This window comes from Thalia democratica, chromosome 6 (assembly GCF_965202585.1).
Source record: "Thalia democratica chromosome 6, ktThaDemo2.hap1.1, whole genome shotgun sequence".
Classification (NCBI taxonomy): domain Eukaryota; kingdom Metazoa; phylum Chordata; class Thaliacea; order Salpida; family Salpidae; genus Thalia; species Thalia democratica.
In genome coordinates this window covers 6167280-6194133 of record NC_139170.1, presented here as the reverse complement: position 1 = coordinate 6194133, position 26854 = coordinate 6167280, and the positions used below count along the sequence as shown (strand labels likewise).

The window sequence follows — 26854 nt, the reverse complement described above, 5'->3', positions numbered from 1 at the left end:
GAAAAAACTTAACCGTTTTCCAATAAATATCTTTATATACAGTTTTCAAAATAACTTTAGAAAAGTGTTCTAGGGAAATCAATAGAAAACTTCTAAGAAATTTATCGAAAAATTTTGTTTGTTAGATGGCGTTAGATAACAACTGTATTAAGCTTCTGATTCATACTCTTCTTTAATATTTATATGTTATAACTACTATAATTTTCTATAGCTTGATGCCTTTATAAACAAAATTTAGCTTAGTGGCTCAAGCTTCTCAGTAGTGTAGTGGTTACCACTCTCACCTCACACGCTAAAGGTCCCCGGTTCGAGCCCGGGCTGAAACACCTTTACTCCAAAATTTCTGTTTAAACAACTACTTTTCGGGACATCATGTTTTCATTTGTAGTTACTCTATTTTTATATACACTTTACTTTAGTTTAAAAGTTTAGTGTAATACAAAGTAACAACAAAAAAATTAGCTTTATTTAAAAGACTAAAACATAAAATATAAGTTATTTATTTAGAAAACAAAAATTTTAAAAATCTTTTAAGATACAGGTAAATTTGTTTAAAAGTCTGATAGAAACACTTAGATCGTTACCAACCACTAACGTATAAAATTATTTAATATCTATTTTTCGTAAAATATTTAATTACTGGAAATTTTAAGTTGATTAATAATAATTGTTTCTTGTGGAATTTAAAAGTTCAACGCGTTGTTTTAAACTGTAGTAGAAAATATACTTATATAGAAAAAGTATTTTTTTGCATTTTTAATCAGCTTATTTAATAAGGTTCTATCGAACTTTCATACTAAATCTCGGTAATTAAAATAATTTAATCTGGTAGCTTTTTCTAAAGTTATTTATAGAAATAGTGAAAGAGACAAATTTACTATTGACATATTATTTTCGTCACTGTATTTTAAATTATAAAGTGTAGTTTCTAAAGTGAGGGCAGAAAAAATTAATTCAATTCTTGTTTATGAATTTATTTAAAATTAATGTTGCATTTAAAACCAAAAGTACCTAATGTGTAATATATAAAAGACAATATGTTAGTTTTCAGAAAGACTAATTAGCATGCACTATGTTTAAATCGATTAAACAAAAAACCATGCCTCGACCCGGGATTGAAGCAGGGACCTTCAGATCTTCAGTCTGACGCTCTCCCGACTGAGCTTTCGAGGCTTGTGATCGAAATTACATTATAGCGAACATAAACAGTTTTACAAAGTTTGTTTTTGTTTGCATAAGAATTCTATTGTGGTAGCTTTTAAAAAATAGTTAACTTTGTTTGCATTTAAAACTTGGTTTATAACAAAGACTTTTTTGCCTTCTTTAAAACAATACATCATTTATAACATTAGCTCAATTAATAAGTGATGTTAATAATTAGTACGAAATAAAACTTGCTAAACAAGTATGGTATAAATAATGTAAGCGTAGTACATAATTGAAAATGCAATAATTTTTTAGAAGTATTTTTTATTAAAAGATTGACTTTTCTGCAAGTAAAGTGTAGAAAAATATCTATTAACTTTAAAACACAATTTTATTTAATCTGGTTTAAATTATCCTTTTCTATTTGTTACTTATTTTAACACCTATACACTAAAATTCAAATAATATTTTAATTTATGAATAATTATTTTAAACAGTATTTCTTATGGCCATCCTCAACAAAGTTGAGATGCTTCGTGTCATCAATAGTTAATAGTGAACTTCACCACACGACCAACAACAACAACAACCAAGAAAGCCTACGACCGGTTTCGTCCTTAATAATTGTTGACGTGCAAACCAAAGTAGAAAGTACTATTGTAATAACTATTGTTACAAAAATAATTTATAATGATTCTTTATACTTTACTTATTTAGTTAAACTCTAGTTCAGTTTAACAGTACAAAATTATAAAGTATAACAATTAAAATGAATACTAATAAATTATTTTAGGTTATTATTTAGTGCTTTTTAATGTGCCATAGTGATAAAAATTAAACAGTTGAGATGCAAATTAAAAGGAGGTTTTAGTTTCATTTAAGTACAGTTAAACAACACAATACTATTAAATGTCACATTGAAAAAATATACTCAAACTGATTTGGTTTTATTAAACAAAATATTACTATATAATAGCAACAACTTTAAAAGCATAAATTTTTTTGTTTGTTACTATACAGGGTTGCCACTGAATTTTGGCAAATTTTCTTAAGATTTTCAAAATTTCTTCCAGGTTTTAAAAAGTATTTGTAGTGAGTCTATTTTTAGTTTAAAGTTAAGTTTAAGGTAAAAAACTGTGTTAAATAGTTTGAAAACATTAAAAAGATACTTTAAAGTTACTTTAAATGTGATTTTTAATAAAATAATTTCTGATGATGACAAAAAAAATTATCTATATGGTAAATTTTTTGTGTCAATTCGAAATTTCTCTACTTGAAATGTAAACATTGTTTAAAATTCAAGTTTTTACCAGGTTTTTTTCGAAATTTATCAAATTTAAAGTTTCAGGTTTTTTTTTGCCTAAATTGTCAAGTTCCAGATTTTTTCAGGTTACAAGGTAAATTGGCACCCCTGTAATATAGCTAAAAAAAATTAAAACTACAACTAAACAAAATAAATATCATAAATTATAGTGACATATAAAGGAAGCTTTTTAAAATTCATCTAACAAAACCAATAACACTAAACAAAACCAATATTTAATAACTAGTCAGTTCCTAACTTTTAGTATGAACAAACAAACCAAAAACAAGGAGGTTTCCGTTTAAAAATAATTTTTCAACGATGCTTCTGTCGTGAAAATCGACTCCTGCATGATGAATTGCAATTCCCAATACAACCAGTTCACGTAACCTGATTAGTTTTCAAAGACTTCATATTATAAAAAGTAATAAAAGTGTAACTGCAGAAAAAGTTTGAAGTTGTATTTGATAACCGATTTATTTATAGCATGAATGAAACATACAGAAAGGTACAATTGAGAAAAGTTGTGTTGGGATATCCGAAGCACAACTAAAAAACTGCCCAATTGAAATTAGACATCAATCTCAACTATAAGCTAGTAAATGTCATTCAAACTTATTCGGAAGACATACCCACTTTACTTGTTAGTATAAATTAAAAACTAATAACTATTTTTCAATACACATTCTCTTTAATTGTTAGTTTTTATAATACTATATAGACTTATACAAACTTGATAATAATGTTTCATTCAAATGTCATTAAGAAAGCACATAATATTTATTAGAATAAAAACAAACTTTAAATTATGGGATTTTATATTTTTGAATTAAATGTTTTAGAGTTGAAAGTCTACTAGCATTTTAGTAGTTTTAAAGATTTATTTAATTATATACAAGCGTAATAAAATGTGATAACACATAGTTAATTTTTAATATGTAATTTATTACATTAAAAATTAAAAAGCTAACAAAATTTAGATATATTTACATATAATTACTTAAGTGTACTATTAAAGTTTGATTTTAAGTTAGTTATTTTTACAAGAAAACGGGTTCTGAAACATCATTAACTTCGAACCATAACATAAGTTTAATAAATTAAGTTAACTTTAAGACTTCACAATTATACATATGGTACTTATAAAAAAACAGTATTTTTATCAAAATGATTCTTTTTGGTATTATTACGTCATAATACGCTAGTCAGAAATATATTTGTAATAAATGCCCGCTGGACGTGTGGCCGGTTAGCTCAGTTGGTTAGAGCGTCGTGCTAATAACGCGAATGTCGCGGGTTCGATCCCTGTACTGGTCACATATTTTACTCGTTAGTATAGTGGTGAGCATTCCCGCCTGTCACGGGGAGTTTTTACCTTTTTTATTTAAGTTGGTTTTGTAATTCGTTTACACTTAAGAACAGTAATTATAAGTAACAATACTTATATAATTTTTTTTATTAAACTATTTTTAACGTGTTGAAGTTTTGCAGTAAAAAATACTTCTTAGTTCATAAAGAAAATAATGAGCCACCGCCACCAGTCTTCGTGGCGCAATCGGTTAGCGCGTTCGACTGTTAATCGAAAGGTTGGTGGTTCGAGCCCACCCGAGGACGTTCTTTTGTTTATTTAGTTTTGAAGCATAAGTAAAGTTTTTACACTCAGTGTTTTTTGTAATTCGTCATTTTTACAATAGTATTAGTTAGTTAGTTCAAACATCTAAGTCTTTACATTGAGTTTTTGTTCTGTCACTGATAAAGAAGCATTCTTATATTTTTTGATCTTTAAAATGTTAGTTTTAAATATCTTTTTTTAGCTTCAGATTTCATCTAAATAATAACTTGTATTAAAAAGGTAATACACCAAAATAAGTTAAACCGTGTTAGTCTTGGATCTTAAATATTAACATGTTTTAATATTCAAATTAAATAATAATTAATACTTAATAAAACGTATATCATGTTTACCCCATATTTTCAAATCAGTAAAAATAAAGTAAATAAGAACTGATCGACAAAATTTTTAAGAAAAGTTTTTTGTTAGTCCTCTGCATACTCAGGGTTTTTTTTCTTAGATGTTTTGTTATCAATCCAATAAAGCTTGTTTTACAACAGCAGCTAAATTGGTAAACTATCATACTTTTTTTTATCAGGATATTGGATCTTTACCACCTGATGTTAATAGTGGTTTTTTCGTGAAGACAATCCTTGAGTTTCCTGCATAATAAGTGTTTCTTATCGGTTATCTAAATTCCTTTACTAACACATCTGAGCTCTTATTAATAATTAGGAATTTTGAAGTAACATCACATTTTCCAGGTCGTAATGTATTTTTTCTATCCAATTTTCAAGTTTAAATGAATTATATTGTTAACTAACTCTTGTGGATAACCATTTTATGAATAGTAACTATATCTGTTTGATTTAACTTAGTAGAAGCTTTTAAAAAAAAATTTTATATGCTCGTTGACACAGAGTTCTGATTAGATTCCCTTTTCTCTTTATGCTACAGTTGGATGAAAAATTCAAATAACAACCTGTAAAGATTTTCTTTCTATACACCGATGTTGATTTTTTTTTTCTCGCTTAACTTTTACATCTAAAAAAGCAAGTTCATTATTATTTTTATTTACAACTGTGAAAATGATATGTTATGAGCATTATACAAAATATTGAAAAATACATCTACAATTTTCTCGTTGAAATCCAACGCAAAACAATCATCAACATAGCTGAGGTACAATATTTTGTTTTTTAAAGCAGGAATAATTGTTTACTCAATATAACCCAAAAGTATGTTAGCCTATTTTGGTCCCAAAGAGGAATACATGGCTATCCCGTCTTGTTGAGAATCAAACTATTGCTTTCAATTTTTTTTTCATTGTACCTCAGGTATGTTGATGATTGTTTTGTGATGGTCAGAAGCATTGAAAAGATACTGTGATCATGGTTGCCACTGATCAAGCTGAGAAAAATATCCTGACTTTTCCTGACTTTTTACCAAAATTTTCCTGACTTTTTTAAATCAAACTTATTCTAAAATACATAATCTAACACTTGAAACTATATAAAGCTTTCAATCTTATCTTAACATAGTTTAAAACAACAGTTTTTTTCCTGAATTCTATCATCAAACTTCCAGTACATCACTTAAACCATATGTGTATGATTGATGATTGTAATAAACAGCTCTATTAGCAAATTACTTGTATTATAACCTTATAAACACAGCTTGTCTGAAAAAAGACACAATTTTTTAGCATTTCCTAGCATAAATGTAATTAGATAAACAAACGACATATAAGGAACTTTTACAATTAAAACCTTGAGTTAATAACGAACTTTCACAACTAAAATCTTAAAACAAGCTGAACATAAGTTGCTTCAAAACTGTTAATTTTAGTATTGATTTTGGAATAAAAGTCTTTTGGTTTCATCGTTTCCATTGCATCAACATATGTAGAAAACTTTGATTCAAACTTTTCAAATTTCGAAGAAAACTCTGTTTTGAATTCCAAAAAACTTCTTTGTAACTCTGTGACTTTTTCTTCTAAAGAAATAACTCTTTTACTAAATATCACATATTTGTCATCATTCTGAATTTCAACAATACTCTTTTCAATGCTTTTACTTTTTTCATTATACTCAGTTTTTATTCTACAAATATCAGCCTGGAGTGAGTTGAATTCATTGTCTTTTCTACATCCAAATGCAATCAACTTTTCTTTTAACAGTTTTCCTATTTTGGAACATTCAATCAAAGCTTTAATATCAGCTTCCATAGACATTTACTTTATTACTTACAACAACCTTATTCAAATAGAATATTGATATTCAAATGTAATATACACTTAATTTTAGTTAAAGAGTTTAATGTATGTAATACAAAGTAACAACAAAAACATTAGCTTTATTTGAAAGACTAAAACATAAAATATAAGTTATATTTTTGGAAAACAAACATTTTAAAAATTTTTTAAGGGGTATATTTGTTAAAAAGTTTGATAGAAACACTTAGAGCGGAAAATTTCATCGTTAATAACCACTAACGTATAAAATTATTAAATATCTATTTTTCGTAAAATATTTTATTACTAGAACTTTTAAGTTAATTAATAATAATTGTTTATTGTTGAATTTAAAAGTTTTACGCATTGTTTTAAACTGTAGTAGAAAATAGACTTATATAGAAAAAGTAACTTTTTTTTTGCATTTTTAATCAGTTTATTTAATAAGGTCCTATCGAACTTTCATATTAAATCTTGGTAATTAAAACAATTTAATCTGGTAGCTTTTTCTAAAGTTAGTTATAGAAATAGTGAAAGAGACAAATTTACTTTTGACATATTATTTTCATCACTGTATTTTAAATTATAAAGTGTAGTTACTAAAGTGAGGGCAAAAAAAATTAATTCATTTCTTGTCTATGTATTTCTAGAAATTAATGTTGCACTTAAAACCAAAAGTACCTAATGTGTAATATAATATATACAAGACTAAATTATATTGGTTTTCAGAAAGACTATTTAACATGTAGTATGTTAAAATCGATTATACAAAAATCCGTGCCTCGACCCGGGACCTTAAGATCTTCAGTCTGACGCTCTCCCGACTGAGCTATCGAGGCTTCTGAACATAGACACATTATAGCAAATATAAACAGTTTTTACAATGTCTGTTTTTGTTTGCATAAGAATCCTGTTGTGGTAACTTTTTAAAAATGCTTAACTTTGTTTGCTTTTAAAACTTGGTTTATAACCAAGAATTTTTTGCCTTTATTACAACAATACATCATTTATAAAACCAGCTCAATTTATAAGTGATGTTAATAATTAGTACGAAATAAAACTTGCTAAACAAGTATGGTATAAATAATGTAAGTCGTACATAGTTGAAAACGCAATAATATTTTAGAAGTACTTTTTATTAAAAGATTGACTTTTCTGCAAGTAAAGTATAGAAAAATATCTATAAAGGTAAGAATTAAATTTTCTTTAATCTGGTTAAAATTGTGCTCTTTTATTTGTTATTTATTTTAATACCTATACACTAAAATTCAAGTAATATTTTAATTTTAACCATGTTTTAACGAGTATTTCTTACGGCCATCCTCAACTAAGTTGAGATGCTTCGCGCTATCAATGATAAATAATAAACTTTATCACAAGACCATCAACAACAGCATCCGAAAAAGGTTTCGTCCTTATTAATTTTTGACGTGCAAACCAAACCAGAAAGTACTATTATGTTATTCAATGTGACAAAAATATTTTTAAATAAACCTTTATACTTTACTTATTTAGTTTTACTCTAGTAGAGTTTAACAGTACAAAGTTATAAAATGTAACAATTAAAACGAATATTTTAAAAAGTATTTCACACTGAAAAGTTGTGGTTAATGAATAAAATATTTTAGGTTATTATTTAGTGATTTTTAATGAATCATAATGATAAAATTTAAACAATTTAGATGCAATTTTAAAGGAGGTTTTAGTTTCATTCCAGTACAGTTAAACAACACAATGCTATTAAATGTCACATTTAATAAAAAAAAAAAAAACTCAAATTAAACATTTACTCAAACTGATTTGGTTTAATTAAACAAAATTTTCTTATATATTAGCAACAACTTAAAAAGTATAAATTTTTTTGTTTGATACTATACAGGGTTGTCACTGAATTTTGGCAAATTTTCTCAAGATTTTCAAAATTTCTTCCAAGTTTTTTAAAGTACTTGTTTTGAGTCTTTAAATTAAAAGAATTTGAAATTTTTCTACTTGACATGTAAACATTGTTCAAAATTCCAGGTTTTTCCAGATTTTTTCAAAATTTCTCAAATTAAAAGTTTTTTCAGTTTTTTTTTTTCTAAATTGTCAAATTTCAGGCTTTTCCAGGTTGCAAGGTAAAGTGGCACCCCTGTAATATAGCTAAAAAAATTTAAACCTACAACTAAACAAAATAAATATCATAAACTATAGTGACATATAAAGGAAGCTTGTTAAAATTCATTAAAAAGCATATGAAACTGCTAAGACTAAATCAAATAAATATTTAATAACAAGTAAATTCCTAACTTTTAGTATGAACAAACAAACCAAAAACAAGGAGTATTCCGTTTGAAAAGAATTTTTCAACGATGCTTCTATCGTGAGAATCGACTCCTGCTTGATGAATTGCAATTCCCAATACAACCTAATTAGTTATCAAAGACTTCATATCATAAAAAGTAATATATTGCAGAAAGTTATATAAAGTCTGAAGTTGTATTTGATAATTGATTTATTTATAGCATGGATGAAACGTACAGACCGGTAATATTGAGAAAAGTTGTGTTCGCATATCCGAAGCACAACTACAAAACTGCCCAATTTCAAATTTCACATCAATCTCAACAATAACCTGCTAAATGTCATTCAAACTTATTCGGAAGACCAACCACTTTAATTGTTAGTATAAATTAAAAACTAATAATTAATTTTCAATACACATTTACTTAAATTAATAGTTTTTATAAAAGTATATAAACTTATACAAACTGAATAATAATGTTTTTTTTATTTGTCGTTAAGAAAGCACATAGTATTTATTAGTATAAAAATAAACATTAAACTAAAGAGTATAGTTTATATATTTTCAATTTGATAAAAAATTGTTTAATTTTGCTATTTAGCATAGTTGTATTCACTTTAAGTTTACTAAAACATTTATTTATATTACAGGTAAAAATTATTTGAATAACATTGCCTTTAATTGATGATAAACTGAGCATTAATTCTACAATTAATATATAGCATAATCAAGTAAAAAATATAAATTAGAAATAAAACAAATTGAAAATATTGAAGGTAAAACATTAAAATAAATTTTAACTTTCAAAACTATCAACACATTGATGTACACAGTTTAATGATATATAACAGTTAAGATTTTGCATTTTATAGCCTCAAAACTTCAAAGTTATGCTATAGTGACGTAATAATCACTTTTATATACGTAATAATTAAAATTTTTGCGTGAGCCTGGCTAGCTCAGTCGGTAGAGCGTTGGACTTTTAATCCAACGGTCAGGGGTTCAAGTTCCCTGTCAGGCTACCTTTTTCTCCATTAATATGATGACTAGTTTAACTATTACTCAAATGTTATTAAATATACATTATTGCTCTCTTTGCTAGTTATATATATTATTTAATTCATGATAGTAGCTACGCTTATGATTAAGTATAAACTATATAATATATTCAATTTACAATAGTAAACATATAAACTAACTCTTTTGTAGTTGAATGTAATTTTTCTGGTAAATTTTTGATAGATAATTTCTTTTTACAAAACATTTTTTTGTTTTATAACATATTAGATTTATAAAAAATAAGCCAGTTATAAGTAAAAATTAATCATTTAGTTGTACCTACAAAATAATAAACTTCTTAAAAATTAAAATACTAGCTGTTAGTTAACTTTTAATCTCAGTTTAACTTATTTAGCTACTTTTAACATTTATATGTACTAATTAAAATAAATAGAAAATGAGCAAGTATCTTTTAGTATGGTAAAATAATATTAATTTTTTTTTTTCAAATGTTTAATTTAAGAAAAATAACACAAAATTTTGAATTAAATGTTTTAGAGTTGAAAGTCTACTAGCATTTTAGTAGTTTTAAAGATTTATTTAATTAAATACAAGCGTAATAAAATGTGATAACACATAGTTAATTTTTAATATGTAATTTATTACATTAAAGAATTAAAAAGCTAACATAATTTAGATATATTTACATATAATTACTTAAGTGTATTATTAAAGTTTGATCTTAAATTAGTTACTTTTACAAGAAAACGGGTTCTGAAACATCATTAACTTCGAACCATAACATAAGTTTAATAAATTAAGTTAACTTTAAGACTTCACAATTATACATATGGTACTTATAAAAAAACAGTATTTTTATCAAAATGGTTGTTTTTGATATTATTACGTCATAGTACGCTAATCAGAAATATATTTCTAAGAAATGCCTGCTGAAGTGTGGCCGGTTAGCTCAGTTGGTTAGAGCGTCGTGCTAATAACGCGAATGTCGCGGGTTCGATCCCCGTACTGGCCACATATTTTGCTCGTTAGTATAGTGGTGAGCATTCCCGCCTGTCACGGGAGTTTTTACCTTTTTTATTTATAAAAGTTGGTTTTGTAATTCGTTTATTACTTAAGAACAGTAATTATAAGTAACAATACTTATATAATTTTGTTTATTAGACTATTTTTAACGTGTTGAAGTTTTGCAGTAAAAAATACTTCTTAGTTCATAAAGAAAATAATGAGCCACCGCCACCAGTTCTCGTGGCGCAATCGGTTAGCGCGTTCGACTGTTAATCGAAAGGTTGGTGGTTCGAGCCCACCCGAGGACGTTATTTTAATACATTTAGTTTTGAAGCATAAGTAAAGTTTTTACACTCAGTGTCTTTTTGTAATTCGTCATTTTTACAATATTATTAGTTAGTTAGTTCAAACATCCAAGTCTTTACATTGAGTTTTTGTTTTTTCACTGATAAAAAAACATTCTTATACTTTTTGATCTTCAAAATGTTAGTTTTAAATAACTTTTTTACTTTCAGATTTCATCTAAAACTAAATAATAACTTGTATTAAAAAGGCAATACACCAAAATATTCTATTCCTATTTTCATATATGGGGTAAATTTGGTAATAACATCTAAGAATAGAGTAAAACATGATAAAAAAGTCAAGAACCGCTGATGTAGATAAACATTTTTGTTATAATTAAGAATTTTATTAAATAATATATTTAAAATAGCATCACCCAGGGTTGCCTTTCGGTCAGGAAAAGTCAGGAAATCAGGAAAAGTCAGAAAAAGTTTAAAAAATGACAAAAATCAGGAAAAGTCAGGAACAAATGGGGTTTCGAAAAAAAGTCAAGAAAAGTCAGGAAATTTGATAAAATTTAAAAAAAAAGTCAGATTTTGTCAGTTTAAATTTACAAAATTCCTTGTTTTCCAAAGCTTTCAAATGGTAAAAATTAATTAAAAGTCGTTTAAAACCTGATAAAAAAATTCCAAAATTTCCTAAAAATTTACCCAATATTTATTTCGGCCATCATCAACAATGTTGAGATGTTTTATGCCATCGATAATAAACAATGAACTTTACCGCAAGATCAACAACAACAGCATCCGAGACAATCCTACGACCGGTTTCGTCCTTATTAGGACTTATCAGGCAGGATTAGTCGCGAGAAACCGCTATCGTGATCTTAAACAAGCAGGCTTAAGTACTAAGTACTGAATCGACCGTTTGTGGGTAAAATTGAAAAAATGACAATTCTTGCGGTAAAGTTCATTGTTTATTTATATACTAAAAGTTTACATAAGTATTTAATTTTATTTCCATGCCTTCATCTGGTATAAATTAGTAAAATATCCTTAACAAAACTGCAAAAATTTTCTGTTTACATATTGAACAAGTACCCTACTTGAACAAGCATATTTTTTAATCTTTTTAGTATTGATGATCTGTAGCAAGGACACTTCTAAGTGAAACTGTGATATATACACAAAAGTTTATCTAGCAGAATTTTAGAATCAAAGTGTTTTATGTTTAAGTAAATAATTGAGTTCTTTATAACTAAGTAATTAGTTTAGTATTTTATGTAACAAGTTAATGTGTATATTTTACCTCTTTATGATTTTTTCAAAGTTGTTTAAATTTATAAAATAAGTTATAAGATAGGTGTATGCCAAGATTAAGTTTACTTATTATATGTATTTTTTGTAGAGTAACTTAAGTTTTTAAAGTATTTAAGAGTATATTTATTTGTTGCAAATTTTGTACTAAATGATAAGAGGAAGTGTTTTATTAATGAAAGTAAAAATAAATGAGTGCCAAAAAAAAAGAAATGAAGCCCACAAGTCTTGGCTTGATTTAGAGAAAAGATTCTCCTGAACAATTGTAGGGGCAGCAGATGAGAGCAATTTAAATAAAATGATGCAAATTAATTTAATTGCCAAGAAAATGAAACGGAATGCAGTTCAGATGAAGGAAACCATATCTTCATTAGATGAAGAGGTTGAAGTTCTAATAAAAAAACGGAGAAAATAAATTTTGGTACTTACATTTAAAAAAACAGTAATTGATCTAGTTCTTTATTGTTTTAATGTTATAATTGTAAAAATTTGTTATTGTTTTAGGTTTGAGTTGTGAAAGTTCCTTATTGATTGAAGGTTTTAATTGTAAAAGTTCCTGATATGTTGTTTTGTTTATTTAGATACATTTATGCTAGGAAATTTTAAAAAATTGTGTTCTTTATTGTTTTAAGGTTTCAACTGTAAAAAATTATTTTTGTTTTAAGATTTTAGTTGTGAAAGTTCGTTATTAATTCAAGGTTTTAATTGTAAAAGTTCCTTATATGTCGTTTGTTTATCTAATTACATTTATGCTAGGAAATGCTAATAAATTGTGTCTTTTTTCAGACAAGCTGTGTTTATAAGGTAATAATACAAGTAATTTGCTAATAGAGCTGTTTATTACAATCATCAATCATACACATATGGTTTAAGTGATGTACTGGAAGTTTGATGATAGAATTCAGCAAAAAACTGTTGTTTTAAACTGTATTAAGATAAGATTGAAAGCTTTATATAGTTTCAAGTGTTAGATTATGTATTTAGAATAAGTTTGATTTAGAAAAGTCAGGAAAATTTTGGTAAAAAGTCAGGATATTTTCTCAGCTTGATCAGTGGCAACCATGATCACAGCATCTTTTCAATGCTTCTGACCAACACAAAACAATCATCAACATACTTGAGGTACAATAAAAAAAAATTGAAAGCAATAGTTTGATTCTCAACAAGATGGGATAGCCATGTATTCCTCTTTGGGACCAAAATAGGCTAACATACTTTTGGGTTATATTGAGTAAACTATTATTCCTGCTTTAATAAACAAAATATTGTACCTCAGCTATGTTGATGATTGTTTTGCGTTGGATTTCAACGAGAAAATTGTAGATGTATTTTTCAATATTTTGTATAATGCTCATAACATATCATTTTCACAGTTGCAAATAAAAATAATAATGAGCTTGCTTTTTTAGATGTAAAAGTTAAGCGAGAAAAAAAAAAATCAACATCGGTGTATAGAAAAAAAATCTTTACAGGTTGTTATTTGAATTTTTCATCCAACTGTAGTATAAAGAGAAAAGGGAATCTATTCAGAACTCTGTGTCATCGAGCACATAAAATTTTTTCTTCAGAGCTGTTACTAAGTTAAATCAAACAGAGAAAGTTACTATTCATAAAATGGTTATCTACAAGAGTTAGTTAACAATACAATTCATTTAGACTTAAAAATTGGATAGAAAAAAGACATTACGACCTGGAAAATGTTATGTTACTTCAAAATTCCTAATTATTAATAAAAGCTCAGATGTGTTAGTACAGGAAGTTAGACAACCGATAAGAAACACTTATTATGCAGGAAACTAAAGGATTGTCTTCATGAAAAAACCACTATTAACATCAGGTGGTAAAGATCCAATATCCTACTAAAAAAAAACTATGATAGTTTACCAATTTAGCTGCTGTTGTAAAGCAAGCTTTATTGGATTGATAACAAAACATCTAAAGAAAAGGGACCCTGAGTATGCAGAGGACTATTAAAAAACTTTTCTTAAAAATGATGGCGATCAGTTCTTATTTACTTTATTTTTACAGATTTGAAAATATGGGGTAAACATGGTATACGTTTTATTAAGTATTAATTATTATTTAATACATATGTTTTGAATATTAAAACTTATTAACATTTAAGATCCAAGACTAACACGGTTTAACTTATTTTGGTGTATTACCTTTTTAATACAAGTTATTATTTAGATGAAATCTGAAGGTAAAAAAAGATATTTAAAACTAACATATTGAAGATCAAAAAGTATAAGAATGTTTTTTTATCAGTGACAAAACAAAAACTCTATGTAAAGACTTAGATGTTTGAACTAACTAACTAATACTATTGTAAAAATGACGAATTACAAAAAGACACTGAGTGTAAAAACTTTACTTATGCTTCAAAACTAAACGTAAAAAAAGAACATCCTCGGCTGGGCTCGAACCACCAACCTTTCGATTAACAGTCGAACGCGCTAACCGATTGCGCCACGAAGACTTGTGGTGATGGCTCATTATTTTCTTTATGAACTAAGAAGTATTTTTTACTGCAAAACTTCAACACGTTAAAAATAGTTTAATAAATAAAATTATATACGTATTGTTACTTATAATTACTGAACTTAAGTAATAAACGAACTACAAAACCAACTTTAATAAATAAAAAAGGTAAAAACTCCCCGTGACAGGCGGGAATGCTCACCACTATACTAACGAGCAAAATATGTGGCCAGTACGGGGATCGAACCCGCGACATTCGCGTTATTAGCACGACGCTCTAACCAACTGAGCTAACCGGCCACACGTCCAGCTGGCATTTATTACAAATATATTTCTGACTAGCGTATTATGACGTAATAATACCAAAAAGAATCATTTTGATAAAAATTCTTTTTTTTTTTATAAGTACCATATGTATAATTGTAAAGTCTTAAGGTTAACTTAATTTATTAAACTTATGTTATGGTTCGAAGTTAATGATGTTTCAGAACCCGTTTTCTTGTAAAAGTAACTAATTCAAGATCAAATTTTAATAATACACTCAAGTAATTATATATAAATATATCTAAATTATGTTAGATTTTTAATTCTTTAATGTAATAAACTACATAATAAAAATTAACTATGTGTTATCACATTTTATTACGCTTGTATTTAATTAAATAAATCTTTAAACTACTAAAATGCTAGTAGACTTTCAACTCTAAAACATTTAATTCAACATTTTGTGTTATTTTTCTTAAATTAAACATTTGAAAAAAAAAATAATATTATTTTACAAAACTAAAAGATACTTGCTCATTTTCTATTTATTTTAATTAGTACATATAAATGTTAAAAATAGCTAAACAAGTTAAACTGAGATTAAAAGTTAACTAACAGCTAGTATTTTAATTTTTAAGAAGTTTATTATTTTGTAGGTACAACTAAATGATTAATTTTTACTTACTGCATTTTGTTTTATAATCTATTTCCATTATAGAACATATTGAAAAAACTAGCTTACTTTTTATAAATCTAATATGTTATAAAACTAAAAATTGTTTTGTAAAAAGAAATTATCTATCAAAAATTTACCAGCAAAATTACATTTAACTACAAAAGAGTTAGTTTATCTATTTATTAATATAAATTGAATATATTATACAATTTATACTTAATCATAAGCGTAGCTACTATCATGAATTAATAAAATATTTATAACTAGCAAAGAGAGCAATAATATATGTTTAATAACATTTGAGTAATAGTTAAACTAGTCATCATTTTAAGAGAGAAAAAAAGGAGGCTGACAGGGGACTTCCTGACCGTTGGATTAAGGGTCCAATGCTCTACCGACTGAGCTAGCCAGGCTCACGCCGAAAATTTTGATTATTATGTATATAAAAGTGATTATTACGTCACTATAGCATAACTTTGAAGTTTTGAGGCTATAAAATGCAAAATCTTAACTGTTATATATCATTAAACTGTGTACATCAATGTGTTGGTAGTTTTGAAGTTAAAATTTAATTAAATGTTTTATCTTCAATATTTTTAATTTGTTTTATTTCTAATTCAGATTTTTTACTTGATTATGCTATATTTTAACTGTAAAATTAATGCTCAGTTTATCAACAATTAAAGGCAATCTTATTCAAATAATTTTTACCTGTAATATAAATAAATGTTTAAGTAAACTTAAACTGTATACAACTATGCTCAATATCAAAATTAAACGATTTATTATCAAATGGAAAAAATACAAACTATACTCTATAATTTATATTATTCAGTTTGTATAAGTCTGTATACTTTTATAAAAACTAACAATTAAAGAGATGTGTATTGAAAATTAATTAATAGTTTTTAATTTTTACTAACAATTAAAGAAATGTTTGTCTTCTGAATAAGTCTGAATTACATTTAGCAGCTTATAGTTGAGATTGATGTCTATTTTAAATTGTGCAGTTTTGTTGTTGTGCTTCGGATATACCAACACAACTTTTCTCAATTGTACCTTTCTGTATGTTTCATCCATACTATAAATATTTCAATTTATTTTTATAAACAATTTTTATTATCTACTATTATACTTTACACCCTTTTTAATTTGAGTCTTTTAAAACTTATTTTTATAGACTCAGTTATATTTAAAAATTTTACAAACCTAGTTTATATTAAAATTAAGTATAATATGAAATCTTTCATTAAGATTTTAACAGTGTGGTTTTTTAATAATTATGTTATTTTTACAGAAAAAATTTATATACTTGAATTTAACTGCGGCATTTATATTTTAAAAGAAAAAATATTATTATCAGCCAAATTATCTTTAATTAATTCACAAGTATTTTTTAAAATATCCAAGACAGTTTTAAACCTAACCATAAGCGTATATATTAATATCACAAAGTTTAGTTTTTATTACAGCTAAAAGATAAAAATTATACAATACACACTACAAAATTCAAACAAGAGTTGTATTAAAAACTGCAGCTCAAACAAACCAAAATTTAAAGATTTATTACTGACAACTTGTAATTGAAAATTTTCTATGATAAATCTGGAAAAATATTGCTTTGTCAGCTTAAAAAAAGACATATAAGAACTAAACAAGTAGAGCTATTTCAGTTATCTTCAACAGAACTAATATTTTTTTAACAGATATTAATAAGCAGAACAAATATAATATAATGATTAAGCAAATTAATTTATTTACTTTTTAAGTAGTCAATGTAATGCAAATTAGAAATAATTTTTGTTTTTACTTAAGCCTATAAAGGTGGAATTATAATAAAAGTTTATATATTATTTATCTAAAAATAATAGTGCCTTTACCTAAGTTTTTTATTTGATTGAAATATTCATATTTTAATGTTTGCAACCAAAAACATTATATCTTTACTATAAACAAGAATAACTATTATTTATTGAGATGTGAAAATTACTTTAATTTCAGTAAGCATAAAGAATTATAGGTCAGCCAACGTAAAATGTTCTTGTTTTTGAACAAATAAAATTTCAATAGGGTTAATTTTTACGAAACAAGACCAATTAGAAGTAAAACAAAACAAGTTTAATTTACTATATATTGCTTTTAGCAGCATTTCGTTAACAGACACGAACACTAAGTAGCAATATAAGTTTATAAACGCAACAATGCCCTCACTTCCACAAGCATTGTTGGTTCAGTGGTAGAATTCTCGCCTGCCACGCGGGAGGCCCGGGTTCGATTCCCGGACAATGCATTTTTGACCTAAGAATTTTGTCTTTAAACAATAGTTTTTAAGCAATAAGAATTTTTGCTAATGTGATGCTAAAAGTTGAAAATTATGTCGTAGACTTTAATTAAATAAAGCTTTTTATCATTACAATAAATAAGTGTTCTCTAAACAAGGTCCACAAATTGTAATTTTTTCTTCCTTCAATTTTAAAACTAAACAGATTTTCAAAAAACAATCAATAAAATGTATTTTTAAGACAGAAAAATACTATATAAATAAAAATAGTAACTAGGACTGTTACCAAATAATTAAAAAGGTGCGCCCAACGTGGGGCTCGAACCCACGACCGTTGGATTAAGAGTCCAACGCTCTACCGACTGAGCTAGCCGGGCACGCTATCAGTTATCTTTATAGAGTTTATAAAACCTTTGTGACGATACTATGACGTAATAATGCTTTAACTGACGTCAAAAGAGCTCATCCGGAGTTTGAACCCGGGACCTCTCGCACCCAAAGCAAGAATCATCACCTTAGTCCAGGGTTTCCCAAAGTGGGCGGTACCGCCTTCCTGAGGGCGATTTTAGTAAGTTGTGGGGCAATAATTATGTGGGGGGAGGCGATTTAAAACTTTTGAAATTTAAACTAGATATTCTTAAGTTGCAGATGAAGAGCAAAACAAAAAGAAAAAAATACGTGTATTTATTAGTAATTTTGAAAATTACACTAGATATTCTTGAGTTGCAGATGAAGATCAAAAAAAAACACTTCTTAGGTGTATTTATTAGTAATTTTGAAAATTACACTAGATATTCTTGAGTTGCAGATGAAGACTAAACATTTTTAATGGTAGTCTTATTGGAGGAGGAAATAGCCTTTTTAATTTCTTCAAAGGGGGCAACTTGAAAAAAAGTTTGGGAAACCCTGCCCTAGACCAACGAGCCATATTTAAGGATAAGACTTGTTTGATTTTTACATCTAATAGATATTGTGACGTAACAACAAAAAATAATTTGTGTAATTAATCAAACTTTTTTGCTTTATTGTTATAGAAAGCCGGTCTTTTTATCAAAATATAATTAATTTTAGCTGTCCTTACAGCTTATATTGTCTACTTTAAATACTTAAAGTTCTAGAACTAAATCTAGTGATTTTTGTTCGAAATTGAAGGTTATTACTTTATTCATATTATATGTTTTGATTTTTAGAAAACAAACAAAGTGATCTCTTTTTTATTTTTTTATATTTAACAGGTTTGCCAAAACTTGGAATCCTGGAAAATAATGGAATGTGAGAAATTTTCACAAAACACTTCGAATTTCTAATAAAAATCACTAGATTTAGTCCTAGAACTTCAAGTATTTAAAGTTGACAATATTATCTGTAATGACAATTAATTATATTTAGATAAAAAGACCGGCATTCTATAACAATAAAGCAAAAAAGTTTGATTAATTACACAAATTATTTTTTGTTGTTACGTCACAATATCTATTAAATGTAAAAATCAAACAAGTCTTATCCTTAAAGATGGCTCGTTGGTCTAGGGCAGGGTTTCCCAAACTTTTTTTCAAGTTGCCCCCTTTGAAGAAATTAAAAAGGCTATTTCCTCCTCTAATAAGACTACCATTAAAAATTTTTGGTCTTCATCTGCAACTCAAGAATATCTAGTTTAAATTTCAAAAGTTTTAAATCGCCTCCCCCCACATAATTATTGCCCCACAACTTACTAAAATCGCCCTCAGGAAGGCGGTACCGCCCACTTTGGGAAACCCTGGTCTAGGGTGATGATTCTTGCTTTGGATGCGAGAGGTCCCGGGTTCAAACTCCGGATGAGCTCTTTTGACGTCACTTAAAGCATTATTACGTCATATTATCGTCACAAAGGCTTTATCAACTCTATAAAGATAACTGATAGCGTGCCCGGCTAGCTCAGTCGGTAGAGCGTTGGACTCTTAATCCAACGGTCGTGGGTTCGAGCCCCACGTTGGGCGCATCTTTTTAATTATTTGGAAACAGTCCTAGTTACTATTTTTATTTATTTAGTATTTTTCTGTCTTAAAAAATACATTTTATTGATTGTTTTTTGAAAATCTGTTTAGTTTTAAAATTGAAGGAAGAAAAAATTACAATTTGTGGACCTTGTTTAGAGAACACTTATTTATTGTAATGATAAAAAGCTTTATTTAATTAAAGTCTACGACATAATTTTCAACTTTTAGCATCACATTAGCAAAAATTCTTATTGCTTAAAAACTATTGTTTAAAGACAAAATTCTTAGGTCAAAAATGCATTGTCCGGGAATCGAACCCGGGCCTCCCGCGTGGCAGGCGAGAATTCTACCACTGAACCAACAATGCTTGTGGAAGTGAGGGCATTGTTGCGTTTATAAACTTATATTGCTACTTAGTGTTCGTGTCTGTTAACGAAATGCTGCTAAAAGCAATATATAGTAAATTAAACTTGTTTTGTTTTACTTCTAATTGGTCTTGTTTCGTAAAAATTAACCCTATTGAAATTTTATTTGTTCAAAAACAAGAACATTTTACGTTGGCTGACCTATAATTCTTTATGCTTACTGAAATTAAAGTAATTTTCACATCTCAATAAATAATAGTTATTCTTGTTTATAGTAAAGATATAATGTTTTTGGTTGCAAACATTAAAATATGAATATTTCAATCAAATAAAAAACTTAGGTAAAGGCACTATTATTTTTAGATAAAAAATATATAAACTTTTATTATAATTCCACCTTTATAGGCTTTAGTGAAACTTAAAATTATCTTCATTGTTTATTACACTGAAGACAAATTAAATAAAAATTTAAAGGACAACAATCAAAATAAAACTGTTACTTCAAAATTATATTAATTTAAATTGGTACTATATTCTAAAAATCATAACCCTTTTACAAGTACATCAACTTAATTAGTTCATATATAAAAAAAAATTAATTTTATAGACTGTTTAAATATAAAAAAAATATAAAGTTTTAACTGTACTGTCAATTTAAAATTGATAGTTTTTTGGTAAAAATGAAAAAGAAAAGTTAATAAGTTAGGTACTACAAAATTTTCTGTTCTATGAAAATTTTTAACTATTTTAGGAAACTTTTAATCAAAATGAAAAAGGGACTTTTTGTTTATATGTTAGTTTAGTCTGTAATATATTTTACAAAAACTTTTTCAAACAAACTTAATTTTATAACTAGTCTTAATTCAAACTATTTTACAAATTCAAACTTACCCTTATAACTTTTTGTAGCAGCATTTTCTTTTTGATGTTCTAGCACAAAAAATAATTTAAGAAGTTTATGAAAGCAATACTATTTATACCCGTTGACACAAAAGAAGTACAAAATGAGAATGTAAAAATTAAAACAAACTTTACCTTACTTTGTTCTCTTATGAAATTAAATTTAAATCTATTTTATTTTTAAACAAATTTTTTACTGAATTTTATAAAACTAAAAGGATTAAAATTTAAACTTAAACAATAGTTAGCTAAAGCATTAACAATAACAATATTTATAAATAAATGCTTGTAATAAAATTTCAAAACTATATCGTTTACTTAAGATTTATTTATCATATTTATATATAATTTGGAAACAAAATGAATAATAGTGCTCAATCTTGAAATAGAGAGCTAAGTTAATTAATAATTTATTGACAAAAATTGCAACCTTACTAACCCGGTTTCACCTAAAAAAGGATCTTCAGAGTTAGGTAGCAATAAAAATGAAGCACACTGATGTATATAGAAAAAACAATCAAATTAATTGGCACTAATTAGGCTAATCAGCACTAATTAGACATAAATTAGTGATTAAGTAATTTATAGATATTTTTGAGTGAAAATAATTAATAACTTTATTAAAAACTTTATAAAAACTTATTATGCTTAATTAGTAAATTATCATAAAATTTATAAAATTCTAAACATTAAAAATTAAGTTTAACATATAAGATAGTAAAAATAGTAAAAATAAGACACAAGCAAACAATAAATCAAAAATAACAAGATCTATAATAGGGACACATAGCGGTTAATTCTTTTCTGATACTTAGTGATTTGATTCTATCTGCTTCGGCTATAGCCATTCTTTCCAGATTGCAGGTTGAACAGTTGTCAGCTTTCTTCGGGACTGAGTTTTTAACTTTGTATAGTACTTGCCAATTGATTTCGGCAAAATTGATATTGTTTACAATGGCAAATTCAAATAGCGTAGTTGTTTGGGTTTTCTTGAGAACGCTGTATTTGTGTTGTTGCCATCTTTTTTTGAAGAATACCCCTGTTGATCCTATGTATTCCTTATTCCTAATAGAAGCCTTATAGATGCCTTTTAGTAAGCATTCTCCTTTAAAAAAGCAGTTGGTTTTTTCCCTGCAGTTGCAAGTTTTATCTTTTTTGTTTAAATCATCTAAAATCCTTTTGTTATGGGTATTTATAACATTTTTATTGCTACAACTCTGAAGATTCTTTTTTAGGTGAAACCGGGTTAGTAAGGTTGCAATTTTTGTCAATAAATTATTATTTTATCATATTTAACAACTTATCTTAATTTTGAAGACAAAAAATGTAAAGTGCAGCTAAGAGTGGGAATAATAAATTTAAAAAGTATTAAAATGCTAAAAGCAAGCACACTTTTTATAAAAATGTGACAGGAGCGGGATTCGAACCCGCGCCTACAATGTAGACTGCGACCTGAACGCAGCGCCTTAGACCACTCGGCCATCCTACCAGCTGGTAATATGCGTGTAGACTGGTTAATATTAAGAAGACAATATATACAGGAGTTTTCAGCTTACAAAGTTTTTAAATTTTGCAAATACAACAAAAACACCATGTACAAAATGTTAGATGATTTCGAAAAACTTTCTTTTTGGCACCATTTGATTTTCTGAAAACCACCACTATGCAAATTGTATGGCACCCACTTATTGATTTTGTAGAATTTTTATGACTTTTTGTAAGCTTTCTTGAACTTCCTTTTTTTTAATAATGCACAATGTGTTTTTGTGATAATTGCCACATTCAAAAAATCCAGCTAAAAAACTAAAGGTTGAAAATTCTATGATTTTCCAGATTATTTTTATCTAAATAGTCAAATTCCAGGTTTTCCAGGTTTTTGGCAACCCTGTAAAAAATATGTGCACAACAGCAATTCTAATAATATAACTTAATTTGAAAAAAAAAGTTTAATAATTTCCAACTCAATCAAAATTTTGTCTATATAGAAGAAATAAAACAAGGTTGGTCAACATACAGCCTGTAGGTTAAATCAGGCTTTCGACTAAATTTCAATGATAACAACTTGTGTTACACAAAGGTATAAATTTATCAAGATAAAAATTCAGTCTAAAGTAAACTTTAGTAACAATTTTGTATTACAATGTTATAAGTTGGGTACAAAAATATATTAAAAACTAAGTTTCCATATAGTATTACAAAAAAAAAGTACAATTATACGCTTATAATTTAATAAAATACACTAGTGCTAGCCAATGCTCAGAAAGAGTAAATTCTAACAAACGCAATGGACGAAACTGTTTATACTAATACGACTACTAATTTGAACAGAGGTAGGTAAACTTTTTTAATTTGCTGGCCAATTTTCCTGCTAAAAAGACTTCAAAGGCATTTGTTGGAAACTTTTGAAGTAATCAACTCAAAATACAATTCATAAAAATATGACAAAATAAGCAAAATAGTAGAGTACTAGTAATCAGTAATTATCAAATTAATAGATTAGTTTTAAGCTTTTACTAGAAAAATGTTTCTTATTACTGTTTTCTAAAAGGTATGTTTTGAGCTCAAAAAGACCTTAAGGCCTCAAATTTTAGCTTTTAAGGCAATATTTTATTACAGTTTGCCGACCCCGAATTAAAACAGTATTGTTTGTCATCATGATTAGTACAAAAAATATTATCATTTTTATTATTTGTTTATATATATGTTTATTAATCTTAGTGATCAAATGCATAAAATATTTAAAATTACTAAAAAATTAACTATTATTACCGTACAAGTACAAAAAAACTGTTAAATAAATTTAACTTGGATAAAAAGTGACATTAAGATTTAACTTGCATAAAATATAAACATGATAGCAAACTAAAAATATGATTTTATATAAACTTAGTATGACTGCATATTTTGTTAAATTCTTATCTCGTATTAAGTTAGTTTCTATTTTAAGCAAATGCTATTTCTAATCTTTCATACTAATGAGTTATTCTATAAGAAACGAATTAAAAAAGTCAGAAAATATATATACTCATTTTAATCAAAAGATTATAAAAAGTATTTTCTGATAAACACATCACTTAATTCTAGATTAGAATTAATTAAATTCATTTAGCAAACTTTTACCAAAAATCATACTCATATTTTTTTTTGTTTAAATTTTATTACCACTTTTAATGCAAATGATATATAGTATACATTATTATAAGAATTTATTAATACCTTGGTTTTTGAAAAATATGTTTCTTAGAAAGTTTTCAAAATTTAGTGAATACAAAACACTAACAGATGCAAAAATAATTATAAACATTTAATTAACAATGGTCATTGTTATTTTGTAATACTAAAAACTATTTAGATTTTATTTTAAACACTAATTCAATTCGCATAAATATTTTTGTCCATTGTATTTTGCAATGTTTATAATTTGTAAACATTGCATGGTAGATGATTTTTTAATAAATGTTAATAAATTGTACTTTCATATCGGTTACAGGACAATTAAAACTCAAAAAACTTAAATTCTTAAAAAAATGTTTAAATGACTATATCTCAACAATTAATAAGTCTATACTTAAAAACCTTTTTAAATATTGTTGTTGGAATTTGAATAGTTGTACACCTTTTTTATCTATTGACTCAAATTGGTAGAGCTTTTTACACATAGCAAGCTTTAATATCTTTGAGTTTTATATAAAGGCCCGCAGAAGTCTAGGTGCACAACAATTGAAATTCGGACAATTCAAATTCTTAAAAAATGTTCTTAGGGCCACAGCTCGAAAATTTATGTATACTTTGTAGAAATTAAATACAAGTGTTCTATATAATATTATATATTTATATTAGTCTTATAAGATCTACAAGTAATTTTCTTTTTGTAAAATTTTAAAAATTTTTGTGATAGGCTAAAATAAGTTTTAAAATATAGTTATTTTTAATAATTTTAAATTAAAAAATAATTTCTAAATTTTGCAAATAAGAAAAAAAACGCTTGTAGACATCAATAAGACCTACATACCTTATTTTTATATATTTATTCAATGATGGTTTACTTTTAGAGATATGGTCTCTTAATATTCTATTAAGAAGTTTAATGGTTGAAATTTGAACTGTCATGTAACCAAAAGTCTATATCAAAGAAATCTGGCTCACTATTAACTGAAGTCTACATATGACCCACCAACTAGAGAAGTTGTACAACTATTTTATACATTATTTCTAAAAACATATACAGACATAACTATTCAACAATTTAGCTGTTTGTTTGAATTTGTTTACATCAGCTATGTTTTTCAGAGCTTAGTTGGTTGAACTGTTTTAATTTCTAATTTAACGGCTATATACCAAAAACTTTTTATATTAAAACTCTTAGCAGTTTATTCATATATTTAAGTGTTTGTTTAAATTTATTAGAGATATTAACAGCACTAAAAATCAGCTTCAAGATATAAATACTAAGTTTTGTGGGAGTACAAATTTTAGGTACTAACATTTTTATAACTAAGATATGTGTTGCTTTTTGCAGATTTTTAAAACTCAAAATATATTTGAGATACAGCTGGTTGAAGTAGGAGACTACAATAGTACTAATCAAGACCCCAAAATACCTAAAATGACTTTTAAAGGGGATTTTCCTTACTTTGAAAAAATGTCAGGTTAAATTGGTCTCAGTCAGGCTAAATAAAAAGAAATTTGCACACGAACCCTGATATGTGCATAACACTTTTATTTCTAATGCCAAGTTATTTAATTATTTTATCTTTAAGTTATCATTTTTTACTATTAAATTAAATGATTAAGTGAATAAATTTCGTATATTAAGTTTTGCTTACTAATCTAATTTTTTTCCCATTTTATTTTTACATTTGAAAGGTTTGCCAAAAAACCTGGAATCCTTGAACAATCTAGAATTTAGGGTTAAAAATTTTGTAAAACATGGGATTTAAAAAATTTAAAAAGACCTGAAATTTCACTAAAAACTATGGAGTTTTAAACAATTTTTAGATATAAAATGATGAAATTTTGAACGGGTAAAAAACATCTATCATGTTAAATTATTTTGTATTATTTAGATTTTTATTTATTACAAAACACAGTAGCATTACTGTATATTTTTAATATTTAAAGTTATCTCTTTTTACTAAAAATAAACAAAAACAAATTGTACTTCCAAAAAACTAGAAAGAATTTAGAATACCTAGAAAAAAAATTTCAAAAACCTTTTCCAACCCTGATTTAGTAAAAATAGCTTAAAAATAAATTACAAATTCATAGTTATGTCACTACAACTACAGTTTTTGAATACCGTTTTACTTTAAATAAAATGCAAAGTAAAAATTTTTATCATTTAAGTCAAATATATTTATGCAAGTTGTATATTTTAATCACGACCGGTTTCGGTGGCAAGAGATTGCGACTTTTTAAAGCAAAAATAAAATATGAAACTGTATTTAAGTGATATCATTTAAGTTATACATAAAGTAAAAATTTGGTATGCATATTAACTATGTTAAAGTTTTCAGTTTTTAGGTAGACAATATAAGCTGTAAAGACTAGTACTATTAGTTACATTAAAACAAAAAACTGCCTTCATATAAGAGTAACACAATAGTTAAAAAAATACCACGACAACATTTTAATACTACGTCATAATACTTGATAGATATAGAACCCAAACAAGACAAAACAAGTGGCTTGTTGGTTATAGTGGGTGCGAGAGGTCCCGGGTTCAAATCCCGGACGAGCCCTATTTAACTTCAGTTTTTGCATTAATACG

At 26.3% G+C, this 26854-nt stretch overlaps 11 non-coding genes across 11 annotated transcripts; 6 read left to right on the top strand and 5 right to left on the bottom strand.

Moving 5' to 3' along the window:
- Window positions 1-1100: 1100 nt before the first annotated feature.
- Trnaf-gaa (transfer RNA phenylalanine (anticodon GAA)) lies at window positions 1101-1173 on the bottom strand. The gene has a single exon. It is a non-coding gene; the product is annotated as a tRNA-Phe (tRNA).
- A 2816-nt stretch (window positions 1174-3989) lies between these two features.
- On the top strand, window positions 3990-4063 carry Trnan-guu (transfer RNA asparagine (anticodon GUU)). Its single transcript has one exon. It is a non-coding gene; the product is annotated as a tRNA-Asn (tRNA).
- A 5400-nt stretch (window positions 4064-9463) lies between these two features.
- On the top strand, window positions 9464-9536 carry Trnak-uuu (transfer RNA lysine (anticodon UUU)). The gene has a single exon. It is a non-coding gene; the product is annotated as a tRNA-Lys (tRNA).
- Window positions 9537-10473: 937 nt separating this feature from the next.
- On the top strand, window positions 10474-10547 carry Trnai-aau (transfer RNA isoleucine (anticodon AAU)). Its single transcript has one exon. It is a non-coding gene; the product is annotated as a tRNA-Ile (tRNA).
- A 227-nt stretch (window positions 10548-10774) lies between these two features.
- Window positions 10775-10848, top strand: Trnan-guu (transfer RNA asparagine (anticodon GUU)). The gene has a single exon. It is a non-coding gene; the product is annotated as a tRNA-Asn (tRNA).
- Window positions 10849-14848: 4000 nt separating this feature from the next.
- On the bottom strand, window positions 14849-14922 carry Trnai-aau (transfer RNA isoleucine (anticodon AAU)). Its single transcript has one exon. It is a non-coding gene; the product is annotated as a tRNA-Ile (tRNA).
- Window positions 14923-17781: 2859 nt separating this feature from the next.
- On the top strand, window positions 17782-17852 carry Trnag-gcc (transfer RNA glycine (anticodon GCC)). Its single transcript has one exon. It is a non-coding gene; the product is annotated as a tRNA-Gly (tRNA).
- A 295-nt stretch (window positions 17853-18147) lies between these two features.
- Window positions 18148-18220, bottom strand: Trnak-cuu (transfer RNA lysine (anticodon CUU)). The gene has a single exon. It is a non-coding gene; the product is annotated as a tRNA-Lys (tRNA).
- A 1526-nt stretch (window positions 18221-19746) lies between these two features.
- Trnak-cuu (transfer RNA lysine (anticodon CUU)) lies at window positions 19747-19819 on the top strand. Its single transcript has one exon. It is a non-coding gene; the product is annotated as a tRNA-Lys (tRNA).
- A 296-nt stretch (window positions 19820-20115) lies between these two features.
- Trnag-gcc (transfer RNA glycine (anticodon GCC)) lies at window positions 20116-20186 on the bottom strand. Its single transcript has one exon. It is a non-coding gene; the product is annotated as a tRNA-Gly (tRNA).
- Window positions 20187-22490: 2304 nt separating this feature from the next.
- Window positions 22491-22573, bottom strand: Trnal-cag (transfer RNA leucine (anticodon CAG)). Its single transcript has one exon. It is a non-coding gene; the product is annotated as a tRNA-Leu (tRNA).
- Window positions 22574-26854: the final 4281 nt, after the last annotated feature.